Source organism: Phyllobates terribilis, unplaced genomic scaffold (genome assembly GCF_046119375.1).
Source record: "Phyllobates terribilis strain yellow unplaced genomic scaffold, ASM4611937v1 Scaffold_27__1_contigs__length_16484149, whole genome shotgun sequence".
Lineage (NCBI taxonomy): Eukaryota > Metazoa > Chordata > Amphibia > Anura > Dendrobatidae > Phyllobates > Phyllobates terribilis.
In genome coordinates this window covers 13,675,154-13,687,982 of record NW_027362787.1, presented here as the reverse complement: position 1 = coordinate 13,687,982, position 12,829 = coordinate 13,675,154, and the positions used below count along the sequence as shown (strand labels likewise).

The window sequence follows — 12,829 nt, the reverse complement described above, 5'->3', positions numbered from 1 at the left end:
TTTATCCAAAAGGAAGTAAAAAGGGAGAGCTAGAAAGATAGCATTGCATCACATTACATGGCAATGCAATGCACAGTTGCTGAAGTTGAACCAAAATGAGCTTGTAATCTGGCTTCTGCAACTTTGAACATGAAAAATCCAATGAGGAGAAGAAAAGCAAAGCCAAAGAGTCCATCCCAAAATCCAACAAACAAGCAAAATGAACAAAAAACATTGAATTCAATTCTTTCTGATTTTAGAAACTGCATTAAAGAAGGGGTGCACCGGTCCTGGAGATACTGCAATACCAGGTCAATGCGTGGAGTGGACAGAGCAAGCTCTTTTTCCATCTCCCTGTTCTAAAAATCCATTTAATATATGGTCCCCAGATAGGGGACGTATCAGATATTAAACTGATAAGAACAGATACTACACTTGATCTTAGCCAAAAGGCCGAGAAGCGATAACCAGAATTGGTTTCAAACTACGGAGCCACCCAAGGATCCTGAAAAGTCCATTTGTGGAGATGAGCTCCTGGACTCCCGTTAAGAAGACATGTTGTCAACCTCTAGATCCCTTACATGCCTGCACTTTTCGGCTTGCTGCTGCTGCAATCCACGCGTTTTAGATCTGCATAACTCCACCTCTTTAAACACAGCACCTTCACCCCCTGCTGTTCCCACCCGCCTCAACACCGTTGGAAGGGAGGAGAACCAATTAAGGCGGGGGGTGGGGTGGAACGAGCAGCTGTCTACCCTTAGCAGGAGGGCTCCTGATTACATACCTCTCCTGCTGCTGCTGCTGCTGGCTGTCCAGCAGCAGACTGAAGGTGGCTGCTGCTGTGCACAGGTATATAAAGGCTCAGAGCCTATTATGACACGCGCAGCCAGCGTTCCATTGCCACATTCCATCTACTGCAGGCAGGATACCTGGCTGGCTGAATGTCGCTGAGAAGCTCACAGAGACCGCCATAAGCAACAGTTTAACAGAATGCCACAGACTAATCAACCAAACTTTTTGGGTTGGGTTCTCTTTTATAGTCTGCAGGCATTAAATGAAAGAAGTCAGTGTTCCAGCAGAAGGAGACAACGTTTCAGAAAAGGCATTGTAGCAAACCAAAAAAGAAATTTTAAGCGCAGCAGAGTAACCAGCGCACATACCTGTTAGCTCAGGTGAGTTTAAAAGGCTGCTGTTGATAACAAGGGCATTTGCTAAATAGATGGTGTGTGTGCAACAATATACTGAAAGGTCAATTATATTGTGCAGCTTATCTCACCACCTGTAGTTATTTAGGTGAAAGCTCCAAAATGCTTGCCTAATATGTCTGTTTATCCAAAAGGAAGTAAAAAGGGAGAGCTAGAAAGATAGCATTGCATCACATTACATGGCAATGCAATGCACAGTTGCTGAAGTTGAACCAAAATGAGCTTGTAATCTGGCTTCTGCAACTTTGAACATGAAAAATCCAATGAGGAGAAGAAAAGCAAAGCCAAAGAGTCCATCCCAAAATCCAACAAACAAGCAAAATGAACAAAAAACATTGAATTCAATTCTTTCTGATTTTAGAAACTGCATTAAAGAAGGGGTGCACCGGTCCTGGAGATACTGCAATACCAGGTCAATGCGTGGAGTGGACAGAGCAAGCTCTTTTTCCATCTCCCTGTTCTAAAAATCCATTTAATATATGGTCCCCAGATAGGGGACGTATCAGATATTAAACTGATAAGAACAGATACTACACTTGATCTTAGCCAAAAGGCCGAGAAGCGATAACCAGAATTGGTTTCAAACTACGGAGCCACCCAAGGATCCTGAAAAGTCCATTTGTGGAGATGAGCTCCTGGACTCCCGTTAAGAAGACATGTTGTCAACCTCTAGATCCCTTACATGCCTGCACTTTTTGGCTTGCTGCTGCTGCAATCCACGCGTTTTAGATCTGCATAACTCCACCTCTTTAAACACAGCACCTTCACCCCCTGCTGTTCCCACCCGCCTCAACACCGTTGGAAGGGAGGAGAACCAATTAAGGCGGGGGGTGGGGTGGAACGAGCAGCTGTCTACCCTTAGCAGGAGGGCTCCTGATTACATACCTCTCCTGCTGCTGCTGCTGCTGGCTGTCCAGCAGCAGACTGAAGGTGGCTGCTGCTGTGCACAGGTATATAAAGGCTCAGAGCCTATTATGACACGCGCAGCCAGCGTTCCATTGCCACATTCCATCTACTGCAGGCAGGATACCTGGCTGGCTGAATGTCGCTGAGAAGCTCACAGAGACCGCCATAAGCAACAGTTTAACAGAATGCCACAGACTAATCAACCAAACTTTTTGGGTTGGGTTCTCTTTTATAGTCTGCAGGCATTAAATGAAAGAAGTCAGTGTTCCAGCAGAAGGAGACAACGTTTCAGAAAAGGCATTGTAGCAAACCAAAAAAGAAATTTTAAGCGCAGCAGAGTAACCAGCGCACATACCTGTTAGCTCAGGTGAGTTTAAAAGGCTGCTGTTGATAACAAGGGCATTTGCTAAATAGATGGTGTGTGTGCAACAATATACTGAAAGGTCAATTATATTGTGCAGCTTATCTCACCACCTGTAGTTATTTAGGTGAAAGCTCCAAAATGCTTGCCTAATATGTCTGTTTATCCAAAAGGAAGTAAAAAGGGAGAGCTAGAAAGATAGCATTGCATCACATTACATGGCAATGCAATGCACAGTTGCTGAAGTTGAACCAAAATGAGCTTGTAATCTGGCTTCTGCAACTTTGAACATGAAAAATCCAATGAGGAGAAGAAAAGCAAAGCCAAAGAGTCCATCCCAAAATCCGACAAACAAGCAAAATGAACAAAAAACATTGAATTCAATTCTTTCTGATTTTAGAAACTGCATTAAAGAAGGGGTGCACCGGTCCTGGAGATACTGCAATACCAGGTCAATGCGTGGAGTGGACAGAGCAAGCTCTTTTTCCATCTCCCTGTTCTAAAAATCCATTTAATATATGGTCCCCAGATAGGGGACGTATCAGATATTAAACTGATAAGAACAGATACTACACTTGATCTTAGCCAAAAGGCCGAGAAGCGATAACCAGAATTGGTTTCAAACTACGGAGCCACCCAAGGATCCTGAAAAGTCCATTTGTGGAGATGAGCTCCTGGACTCCCGTTAAGAAGACATGTTGTCAACCTCTAGATCCCTTACATGCCTGCACTTTTCGGCTTGCTGCTGCTGCAATCCACGCGTTTTAGATCTGCATAACTCCACCTCTTTAAACACAGCACCTTCACCCCCTGCTGTTCCCACCCGCCTCAACACCGTTGGAAGGGAGGAGAACCAATTAAGGCGGGGGGTGGGGTGGAACGAGCAGCTGTCTACCCTTAGCAGGAGGGCTCCTGATTACATACCTCTCCTGCTGCTGCTGCTGCTGGCTGTCCAGCAGCAGACTGAAGGTGGCTGCTGCTGTGCACAGGTATATAAAGGCTCAGAGCCTATTATGACACGCGCAGCCAGCGTTCCATTGCCACATTCCATCTACTGCAGGCAGGATACCTGGCTGGCTGAATGTCGCTGAGAAGCTCACAGAGACCGCCATAAGCAACAGTTTAACAGAATGCCACAGACTAATCAACCAAACTTTTTGGGTTGGGTTCTCTTTTATAGTCTGCAGGCATTAAATGAAAGAAGTCAGTGTTCCAGCAGAAGGAGACAACGTTTCAGAAAAGGCATTGTAGCAAACCAAAAAAGAAATTTTAAGCGCAGCAGAGTAACCAGCGCACATACCTGTTAGCTCAGGTGAGTTTAAAAGGCTGCTGTTGATAACAAGGGCATTTGCTAAATAGATGGTGTGTGTGCAACAATATACTGAAAGGTCAATTATATTGTGCAGCTTATCTCACCACCTGTAGTTATTTAGGTGAAAGCTCCAAAATGCTTGCCTAATATGTCTGTTTATCCAAAAGGAAGTAAAAAGGGAGAGCTAGAAAGATAGCATTGCATCACATTACATGGCAATGCAATGCACAGTTGCTGAAGTTGAACCAAAATGAGCTTGTAATCTGGCTTCTGCAACTTTGAACATGAAAAATCCAATGAGGAGAAGAAAAGCAAAGCCAAAGAGTCCATCCCAAAATCCAACAAACAAGCAAAATGAACAAAAAACATTGAATTCAATTCTTTCTGATTTTAGAAACTGCATTAAAGAAGGGGTGCACCGGTCCTGGAGATACTGCAATACCAGGTCAATGCGTGGAGTGGACAGAGCAAGCTCTTTTTCCATCTCCCTGTTCTAAAAATCCATTTAATATATGGTCCCCAGATAGGGGACGTATCAGATATTAAACTGATAAGAACAGATACTACACTTGATCTTAGCCAAAAGGCCGAGAAGCGATAACCAGAATTGGTTTCAAACTACGGAGCCACCCAAGGATCCTGAAAAGTCCATTTGTGGAGATGAGCTCCTGGACTCCCGTTAAGAAGACATGTTGTCAACCTCTAGATCCCTTACATGCCTGCACTTTTCGGCTTGCTGCTGCTGCAATCCACGCGTTTTAGATCTGCATAACTCCACCTCTTTAAACACAGCACCTTCACCCCCTGCTGTTCCCACCCGCCTCAACACCGTTGGAAGGGAGGAGAACCAATTAAGGCGGGGGGTGGGGTGGAACGAGCAGCTGTCTACCCTTAGCAGGAGGGCTCCTGATTACATACCTCTCCTGCTGCTGCTGCTGCTGGCTGTCCAGCAGCAGACTGAAGGTGGCTGCTGCTGTGCACAGGTATATAAAGGCTCAGAGCCTATTATGACACGCGCAGCCAGCGTTCCATTGCCACATTCCATCTACTGCAGGCAGGATACCTGGCTGGCTGAATGTCGCTGAGAAGCTCACAGAGACCGCCATAAGCAACAGTTTAACAGAATGCCACAGACTAATCAACCAAACTTTTTGGGTTGGGTTCTCTTTTATAGTCTGCAGGCATTAAATGAAAGAAGTCAGTGTTCCAGCAGAAGGAGACAACGTTTCAGAAAAGGCATTGTAGCAAACCAAAAAAGAAATTTTAAGCGCAGCAGAGTAACCAGCGCACATACCTGTTAGCTCAGGTGAGTTTAAAAGGCTGCTGTTGATAACAAGGGCATTTGCTAAATAGATGGTGTGTGTGCAACAATATACTGAAAGGTCAATTATATTGTGCAGCTTATCTCACCACCTGTAGTTATTTAGGTGAAAGCTCCAAAATGCTTGCCTAATATGTCTGTTTATCCAAAAGGAAGTAAAAAGGGAGAGCTAGAAAGATAGCATTGCATCACATTACATGGCAATGCAATGCACAGTTGCTGAAGTTGAACCAAAATGAGCTTGTAATCTGGCTTCTGCAACTTTGAACATGAAAAATCCAATGAGGAGAAGAAAAGCAAAGCCAAAGAGTCCATCCCAAAATCCGACAAACAAGCAAAATGAACAAAAAACATTGAATTCAATTCTTTCTGATTTTAGAAACTGCATTAAAGAAGGGGTGCACCGGTCCTGGAGATACTGCAATACCAGGTCAATGCGTGGAGTGGACAGAGCAAGCTCTTTTTCCATCTCCCTGTTCTAAAAATCCATTTAATATATGGTCCCCAGATAGGGGACGTATCAGATATTAAACTGATAAGAACAGATACTACACTTGATCTTAGCCAAAAGGCCGAGAAGCGATAACCAGAATTGGTTTCAAACTACGGAGCCACCCAAGGATCCTGAAAAGTCCATTTGTGGAGATGAGCTCCTGGACTCCCGTTAAGAAGACATGTTGTCAACCTCTAGATCCCTTACATGCCTGCACTTTTCGGCTTGCTGCTGCTGCAATCCACGCGTTTTAGATCTGCATAACTCCACCTCTTTAAACACAGCACCTTCACCCCCTGCTGTTCCCACCCGCCTCAACACCGTTGGAAGGGAGGAGAACCAATTAAGGCGGGGGGTGGGGTGGAACGAGCAGCTGTCTACCCTTAGCAGGAGGGCTCCTGATTACATACCTCTCCTGCTGCTGCTGCTGCTGGCTGTCCAGCAGCAGACTGAAGGTGGCTGCTGCTGTGCACAGGTATATAAAGGCTCAGAGCCTATTATGACACGCGCAGCCAGCGTTCCATTGCCACATTCCATCTACTGCAGGCAGGATACCTGGCTGGCTGAATGTCGCTGAGAAGCTCACAGAGACCGCCATAAGCAACAGTTTAACAGAATGCCACAGACTAATCAACCAAACTTTTTGGGTTGGGTTCTCTTTTATAGTCTGCAGGCATTAAATGAAAGAAGTCAGTGTTCCAGCAGAAGGAGACAACGTTTCAGAAAAGGCATTGTAGCAAACCAAAAAAGAAATTTTAAGCGCAGCAGAGTAACCAGCGCACATACCTGTTAGCTCAGGTGAGTTTAAAAGGCTGCTGTTGATAACAAGGGCATTTGCTAAATAGATGGTGTGTGTGCAACAATATACTGAAAGGTCAATTATATTGTGCAGCTTATCTCACCACCTGTAGTTATTTAGGTGAAAGCTCCAAAATGCTTGCCTAATATGTCTGTTTATCCAAAAGGAAGTAAAAAGGGAGAGCTAGAAAGATAGCATTGCATCACATTACATGGCAATGCAATGCACAGTTGCTGAAGTTGAACCAAAATGAGCTTGTAATCTGGCTTCTGCAACTTTGAACATGAAAAATCCAATGAGGAGAAGAAAAGCAAAGCCAAAGAGTCCATCCCAAAATCCGACAAACAAGCAAAATGAACAAAAAACATTGAATTCAATTCTTTCTGATTTTAGAAACTGCATTAAAGAAGGGGTGCACCGGTCCTGGAGATACTGCAATACCAGGTCAATGCGTGGAGTGGACAGAGCAAGCTCTTTTTCCATCTCCCTGTTCTAAAAATCCATTTAATATATGGTCCCCAGATAGGGGACGTATCAGATATTAAACTGATAAGAACAGATACTACACTTGATCTTAGCCAAAAGGCCGAGAAGCGATAACCAGAATTGGTTTCAAACTACGGAGCCACCCAAGGATCCTGAAAAGTCCATTTGTGGAGATGAGCTCCTGGACTCCCGTTAAGAAGACATGTTGTCAACCTCTAGATCCCTTACATGCCTGCACTTTTCGGCTTGCTGCTGCTGCAATCCACGCGTTTTAGATCTGCATAACTCCACCTCTTTAAACACAGCACCTTCACCCCCTGCTGTTCCCACCCGCCTCAACACCGTTGGAAGGGAGGAGAACCAATTAAGGCGGGGGGTGGGGTGGAACGAGCAGCTGTCTACCCTTAGCAGGAGGGCTCCTGATTACATACCTCTCCTGCTGCTGCTGCTGCTGGCTGTCCAGCAGCAGACTGAAGGTGGCTGCTGCTGTGCACAGGTATATAAAGGCTCAGAGCCTATTATGACACGCGCAGCCAGCGTTCCATTGCCACATTCCATCTACTGCAGGCAGGATACCTGGCTGGCTGAATGTCGCTGAGAAGCTCACAGAGACCGCCATAAGCAACAGTTTAACAGAATGCCACAGACTAATCAACCAAACTTTTTGGGTTGGGTTCTCTTTTATAGTCTGCAGGCATTAAATGAAAGAAGTCAGTGTTCCAGCAGAAGGAGACAACGTTTCAGAAAAGGCATTGTAGCAAACCAAAAAAGAAATTTTAAGCGCAGCAGAGTAACCAGCGCACATACCTGTTAGCTCAGGTGAGTTTAAAAGGCTGCTGTTGATAACAAGGGCATTTGCTAAATAGATGGTGTGTGTGCAACAATATACTGAAAGGTCAATTATATTGTGCAGCTTATCTCACCACCTGTAGTTATTTAGGTGAAAGCTCCAAAATGCTTGCCTAATATGTCTGTTTATCCAAAAGGAAGTAAAAAGGGAGAGCTAGAAAGATAGCATTGCATCACATTACATGGCAATGCAATGCACAGTTGCTGAAGTTGAACCAAAATGAGCTTGTAATCTGGCTTCTGCAACTTTGAACATGAAAAATCCAATGAGGAGAAGAAAAGCAAAGCCAAAGAGTCCATCCCAAAATCCGACAAACAAGCAAAATGAACAAAAAACATTGAATTCAATTCTTTCTGATTTTAGAAACTGCATTAAAGAAGGGGTGCACCGGTCCTGGAGATACTGCAATACCAGGTCAATGCGTGGAGTGGACAGAGCAAGCTCTTTTTCCATCTCCCTGTTCTAAAAATCCATTTAATATATGGTCCCCAGATAGGGGACGTATCAGATATTAAACTGATAAGAACAGATACTACACTTGATCTTAGCCAAAAGGCCGAGAAGCGATAACCAGAATTGGTTTCAAACTACGGAGCCACCCAAGGATCCTGAAAAGTCCATTTGTGGAGATGAGCTCCTGGACTCCCGTTAAGAAGACATGTTGTCAACCTCTAGATCCCTTACATGCCTGCACTTTTCGGCTTGCTGCTGCTGCAATCCACGCGTTTTAGATCTGCATAACTCCACCTCTTTAAACACAGCACCTTCACCCCCTGCTGTTCCCACCCGCCTCAACACCGTTGGAAGGGAGGAGAACCAATTAAGGCGGGGGGTGGGGTGGAACGAGCAGCTGTCTACCCTTAGCAGGAGGGCTCCTGATTACATACCTCTCCTGCTGCTGCTGCTGCTGGCTGTCCAGCAGCAGACTGAAGGTGGCTGCTGCTGTGCACAGGTATATAAAGGCTCAGAGCCTATTATGACACGCGCAGCCAGCGTTCCATTGCCACATTCCATCTACTGCAGGCAGGATACCTGGCTGGCTGAATGTCGCTGAGAAGCTCACAGAGACCGCCATAAGCAACAGTTTAACAGAATGCCACAGACTAATCAACCAAACTTTTTGGGTTGGGTTCTCTTTTATAGTCTGCAGGCATTAAATGAAAGAAGTCAGTGTTCCAGCAGAAGGAGACAACGTTTCAGAAAAGGCATTGTAGCAAACCAAAAAAGAAATTTTAAGCGCAGCAGAGTAACCAGCGCACATACCTGTTAGCTCAGGTGAGTTTAAAAGGCTGCTGTTGATAACAAGGGCATTTGCTAAATAGATGGTGTGTGTGCAACAATATACTGAAAGGTCAATTATATTGTGCAGCTTATCTCACCACCTGTAGTTATTTAGGTGAAAGCTCCAAAATGCTTGCCTAATATGTCTGTTTATCCAAAAGGAAGTAAAAAGGGAGAGCTAGAAAGATAGCATTGCATCACATTACATGGCAATGCAATGCACAGTTGCTGAAGTTGAACCAAAATGAGCTTGTAATCTGGCTTCTGCAACTTTGAACATGAAAAATCCAATGAGGAGAAGAAAAGCAAAGCCAAAGAGTCCATCCCAAAATCCGACAAACAAGCAAAATGAACAAAAAACATTGAATTCAATTCTTTCTGATTTTAGAAACTGCATTAAAGAAGGGGTGCACCGGTCCTGGAGATACTGCAATACCAGGTCAATGCGTGGAGTGGACAGAGCAAGCTCTTTTTCCATCTCCCTGTTCTAAAAATCCATTTAATATATGGTCCCCAGATAGGGGACGTATCAGATATTAAACTGATAAGAACAGATACTACACTTGATCTTAGCCAAAAGGCCGAGAAGCGATAACCAGAATTGGTTTCAAACTACGGAGCCACCCAAGGATCCTGAAAAGTCCATTTGTGGAGATGAGCTCCTGGACTCCCGTTAAGAAGACATGTTGTCAACCTCTAAATCCCTTACATGCCTGCACTTTTCGGCTTGCTGCTGCTGCAATCCACGCGTTTTAGATCTGCATAACTCCACCTCTTTAAACACAGCACCTTCACCCCCTGCTGTTCCCACCCGCCTCAACACCGTTGGAAGGGAGGAGAACCAATTAAGGCGGGGGGTGGGGTGGAACGAGCAGCTGTCTACCCTTAGCAGGAGGGCTCCTGATTACATACCTCTCCTGCTGCTGCTGCTGGCTGTCCAGCAGCAGACTGAAGGTGGCTGCTGCTGTGCACAGGTATATAAAGGCTCAGAGCCTATTATGACACGCGCAGCCAGCGTTCCATTGCCACATTCCATCTACTGCAGGCAGGATACCTGGCTGGCTGAATGTCGCTGAGAAGCTCACAGAGACCGCCATAAGCAACAGTTTAACAGAATGCCACAGACTAATCAACCAAACTTTTTGGGTTGGGTTCTCTTTTATAGTCTGCAGGCATTAAATGAAAGAAGTCAGTGTTCCAGCAGAAGGAGACAACGTTTCAGAAAAGGCATTGTAGCAAACCAAAAAAGAAATTTTAAGCGCAGCAGAGTAACCAGCGCACATACCTGTTAGCTCAGGTGAGTTTAAAAGGCTGCTGTTGATAACAAGGGCATTTGCTAAATAGATGGTGTGTGTGCAACAATATACTGAAAGGTCAATTATATTGTGCAGCTTATCTCACCACCTGTAGTTATTTAGGTGAAAGCTCCAAAATGCTTGCCTAATATGTCTGTTTATCCAAAAGGAAGTAAAAAGGGAGAGCTAGAAAGATAGCATTGCATCACATTACATGGCAATGCAATGCACAGTTGCTGAAGTTGAACCAAAATGAGCTTGTAATCTGGCTTCTGCAACTTTGAACATGAAAAATCCAATGAGGAGAAGAAAAGCAAAGCCAAAGAGTCCATCCCAAAATCCGACAAACAAGCAAAATGAACAAAAAACATTGAATTCAATTCTTTCTGATTTTAGAAACTGCATTAAAGAAGGGGTGCACCGGTCCTGGAGATACTGCAATACCAGGTCAATGCGTGGAGTGGACAGAGCAAGCTCTTTTTCCATCTCCCTGTTCTAAAAATCCATTTAATATATGGTCCCCAGATAGGGGACGTATCAGATATTAAACTGATAAGAACAGATTTTTTTTTTTTTTTTTTTCTTTTTTTTTTTTTTAGCCCGAATTCGTGTACAAAACCCGAGTGCGCTTAAAAAAGTGACAAGTGCCACAAAAAAAGTGCACTAGGATGCTGGTCTTCTTGAAACCCTCTCCAAAAGGAGAAGGGTCCCCCAAACCATTCCCCGTCCCTCCGAGCCAAAAGGCCACAGCGAGGAACAGGGACAAAAAGCCACCTCCAGCCGAAGCCAGAGGCGACCCAATCTTACCCCCAGCACCTGCCCGAGTTCTCACCCGAGCAAGGCACTGGGAGCCAAAGACTGTGCTCCCCTCCCGGAAGAGGGGAGCCAACAACGCTCTCCTCCCGAAAGAGGAGAGCCAGGGGGGTTCAGGGGGGAGCGGAACCTGATGGCCACACACTCCCCCCCTAGACCTGCCAAGAGAGGAACCCGTAAGGGAACCGCATCCCGACAAAATCCTAGTAGGACGTGACACACGTGAATAAGTGGACACACAGTGACAAAGAAATTAAATAAATAGTGAAGGTTTCACAGTATAATACTGCCCGGACCTTCGACCGGGAATTGAAAAATTCCCCATCCTAAGGCCAGAAGGCCCGGAATAAGGGTGTGTGCGAAGAAAGAAAATTTGAAGTGCTTGTGCAAATGTGCCATAAACTCAAGTGGGGTTCCCAATCCCAGTGAGTTAAGGCACCCCAGGGTCACCACTCCTGGGGCACTTCACACTTCGGGCTTTCGATCTTCCCCGGCCCAATGGCGTCGATCCTGGGGGGCCATGCTTTCCACCAGATGACTATATTAGCCACCTGGCGTACTAACAAGCGCCTAAACCCCAGTGTGCATAATGTATCAATCTACTAGGGCGGCCAACATCCAAAACCGCCTTTTCAAAAGATACTACACTTGATCTTAGCCAAAAGGCCGAGAAGCGATAACCAGAATTGGTTTCAAACTACGGAGCCACCCAAGGATCCTGAAAAGTCCATTTGTGGAGATGAGCTCCTGGACTCCCGTTAAGAAGACATGTTGTCAACCTCTAGATCCCTTACATGCCTGCACTTTTCGGCTTGCTGCTGCTGCAATCCACGCGTTTTAGATCTGCATAACTCCACCTCTTTAAACACAGCACCTTCACCCCCTGCTGTTCCCACCCGCCTCAACACCGTTGGAAGGGAGGAGAACCAATTAAGGCGGGGGGTGGGGTGGAACGAGCAGCTGTCTACCCTTAGCAGGAGGGCTCCTGATTACATACCTCTCCTGCTGCTGCTGCTGCTGGCTGTCCAGCAGCAGACTGAAGGTGGCTGCTGCTGTGCACAGGTATATAAAGGCTCAGAGCCTATTATGACACGCGCAGCCAGCGTTCCATTGCCACATTCCATCTACTGCAGGCAGGATACCTGGCTGGCTGAATGTCGCTGAGAAGCTCACAGAGACCGCCATAAGCAACAGTTTAACAGAATGCCACAGACTAATCAACCAAACTTTTTGGGTTGGGTTCTCTTTTATAGTCTGCAGGCATTAAATGAAAGAAGTCAGTGTTCCAGCAGAAGGAGACAACGTTTCAGAAAAGGCATTGTAGCAAACCAAAAAAGAAATTTTAAGCGCAGCAGAGTAACCAGCGCACATACCTGTTAGCTCAGGTGAGTTTAAAAGGCTGCTGTTGATAACAAGGGCATTTGCTAAATAGATGGTGTGTGTGCAACAATATACTGAAAGGTCAATTATATTGTGCAGCTTATCTCACCACCTGTAGTTATTTAGGTGAAAGCTCCAAAATGCTTGCCTAATATGTCTGTTTATCCAAAAGGAAGTAAAAAGGGAGAGCTAGAAAGATAGCATTGCATCACATTACATGGCAATGCAATGCACAGTTGCTGAAGTTGAACCAAAATGAGCTTGTAATCTGGCTTCTGCAACTTTGAACATGAAAAATCCAATGAGGAGAAGAAAAGCAAAGCCAAAGAGTCCATCCCAAAATCCGAC

The 12,829-nt window shown here is 45.3% G+C and overlaps 8 non-coding genes and 2 pseudogenes across 8 annotated transcripts; all 10 read right to left on the bottom strand.

Moving 5' to 3' along the window:
- Positions 1–253: 253 nt before the first annotated feature.
- On the bottom strand, positions 254–444 carry LOC141177175 (U2 spliceosomal RNA). Its single transcript, XR_012253794.1, has one exon. It is a non-coding gene; the product is annotated as a U2 spliceosomal RNA (small nuclear RNA).
- A 1,115-nt stretch (positions 445–1,559) lies between these two features.
- Positions 1,560–1,750, bottom strand: LOC141177174 (U2 spliceosomal RNA). Its single transcript, XR_012253793.1, has one exon. It is a non-coding gene; the product is annotated as a U2 spliceosomal RNA (small nuclear RNA).
- Positions 1,751–2,865: 1,115 nt separating this feature from the next.
- On the bottom strand, positions 2,866–3,056 carry LOC141177173 (U2 spliceosomal RNA). The gene has a single exon (XR_012253792.1). It is a non-coding gene; the product is annotated as a U2 spliceosomal RNA (small nuclear RNA).
- Positions 3,057–4,171: 1,115 nt separating this feature from the next.
- Positions 4,172–4,362, bottom strand: LOC141177172 (U2 spliceosomal RNA). Its single transcript, XR_012253791.1, has one exon. It is a non-coding gene; the product is annotated as a U2 spliceosomal RNA (small nuclear RNA).
- A 1,115-nt stretch (positions 4,363–5,477) lies between these two features.
- Positions 5,478–5,668, bottom strand: LOC141177169 (U2 spliceosomal RNA). The gene has a single exon (XR_012253789.1). It is a non-coding gene; the product is annotated as a U2 spliceosomal RNA (small nuclear RNA).
- Positions 5,669–6,783: 1,115 nt separating this feature from the next.
- On the bottom strand, positions 6,784–6,974 carry LOC141177168 (U2 spliceosomal RNA). The gene has a single exon (XR_012253788.1). It is a non-coding gene; the product is annotated as a U2 spliceosomal RNA (small nuclear RNA).
- Positions 6,975–8,089: 1,115 nt separating this feature from the next.
- Positions 8,090–8,280, bottom strand: LOC141177167 (U2 spliceosomal RNA). Its single transcript, XR_012253787.1, has one exon. It is a non-coding gene; the product is annotated as a U2 spliceosomal RNA (small nuclear RNA).
- A 1,115-nt stretch (positions 8,281–9,395) lies between these two features.
- On the bottom strand, positions 9,396–9,586 carry LOC141177166 (U2 spliceosomal RNA). Its single transcript, XR_012253786.1, has one exon. It is a non-coding gene; the product is annotated as a U2 spliceosomal RNA (small nuclear RNA).
- A 1,112-nt stretch (positions 9,587–10,698) lies between these two features.
- On the bottom strand, positions 10,699–10,927 carry LOC141177941 (U2 spliceosomal RNA; annotated as a pseudogene).
- A 760-nt stretch (positions 10,928–11,687) lies between these two features.
- On the bottom strand, positions 11,688–11,779 carry LOC141178106 (U2 spliceosomal RNA; annotated as a pseudogene).
- Between the last annotated feature and the right edge of the window lie 1,050 nt (positions 11,780–12,829).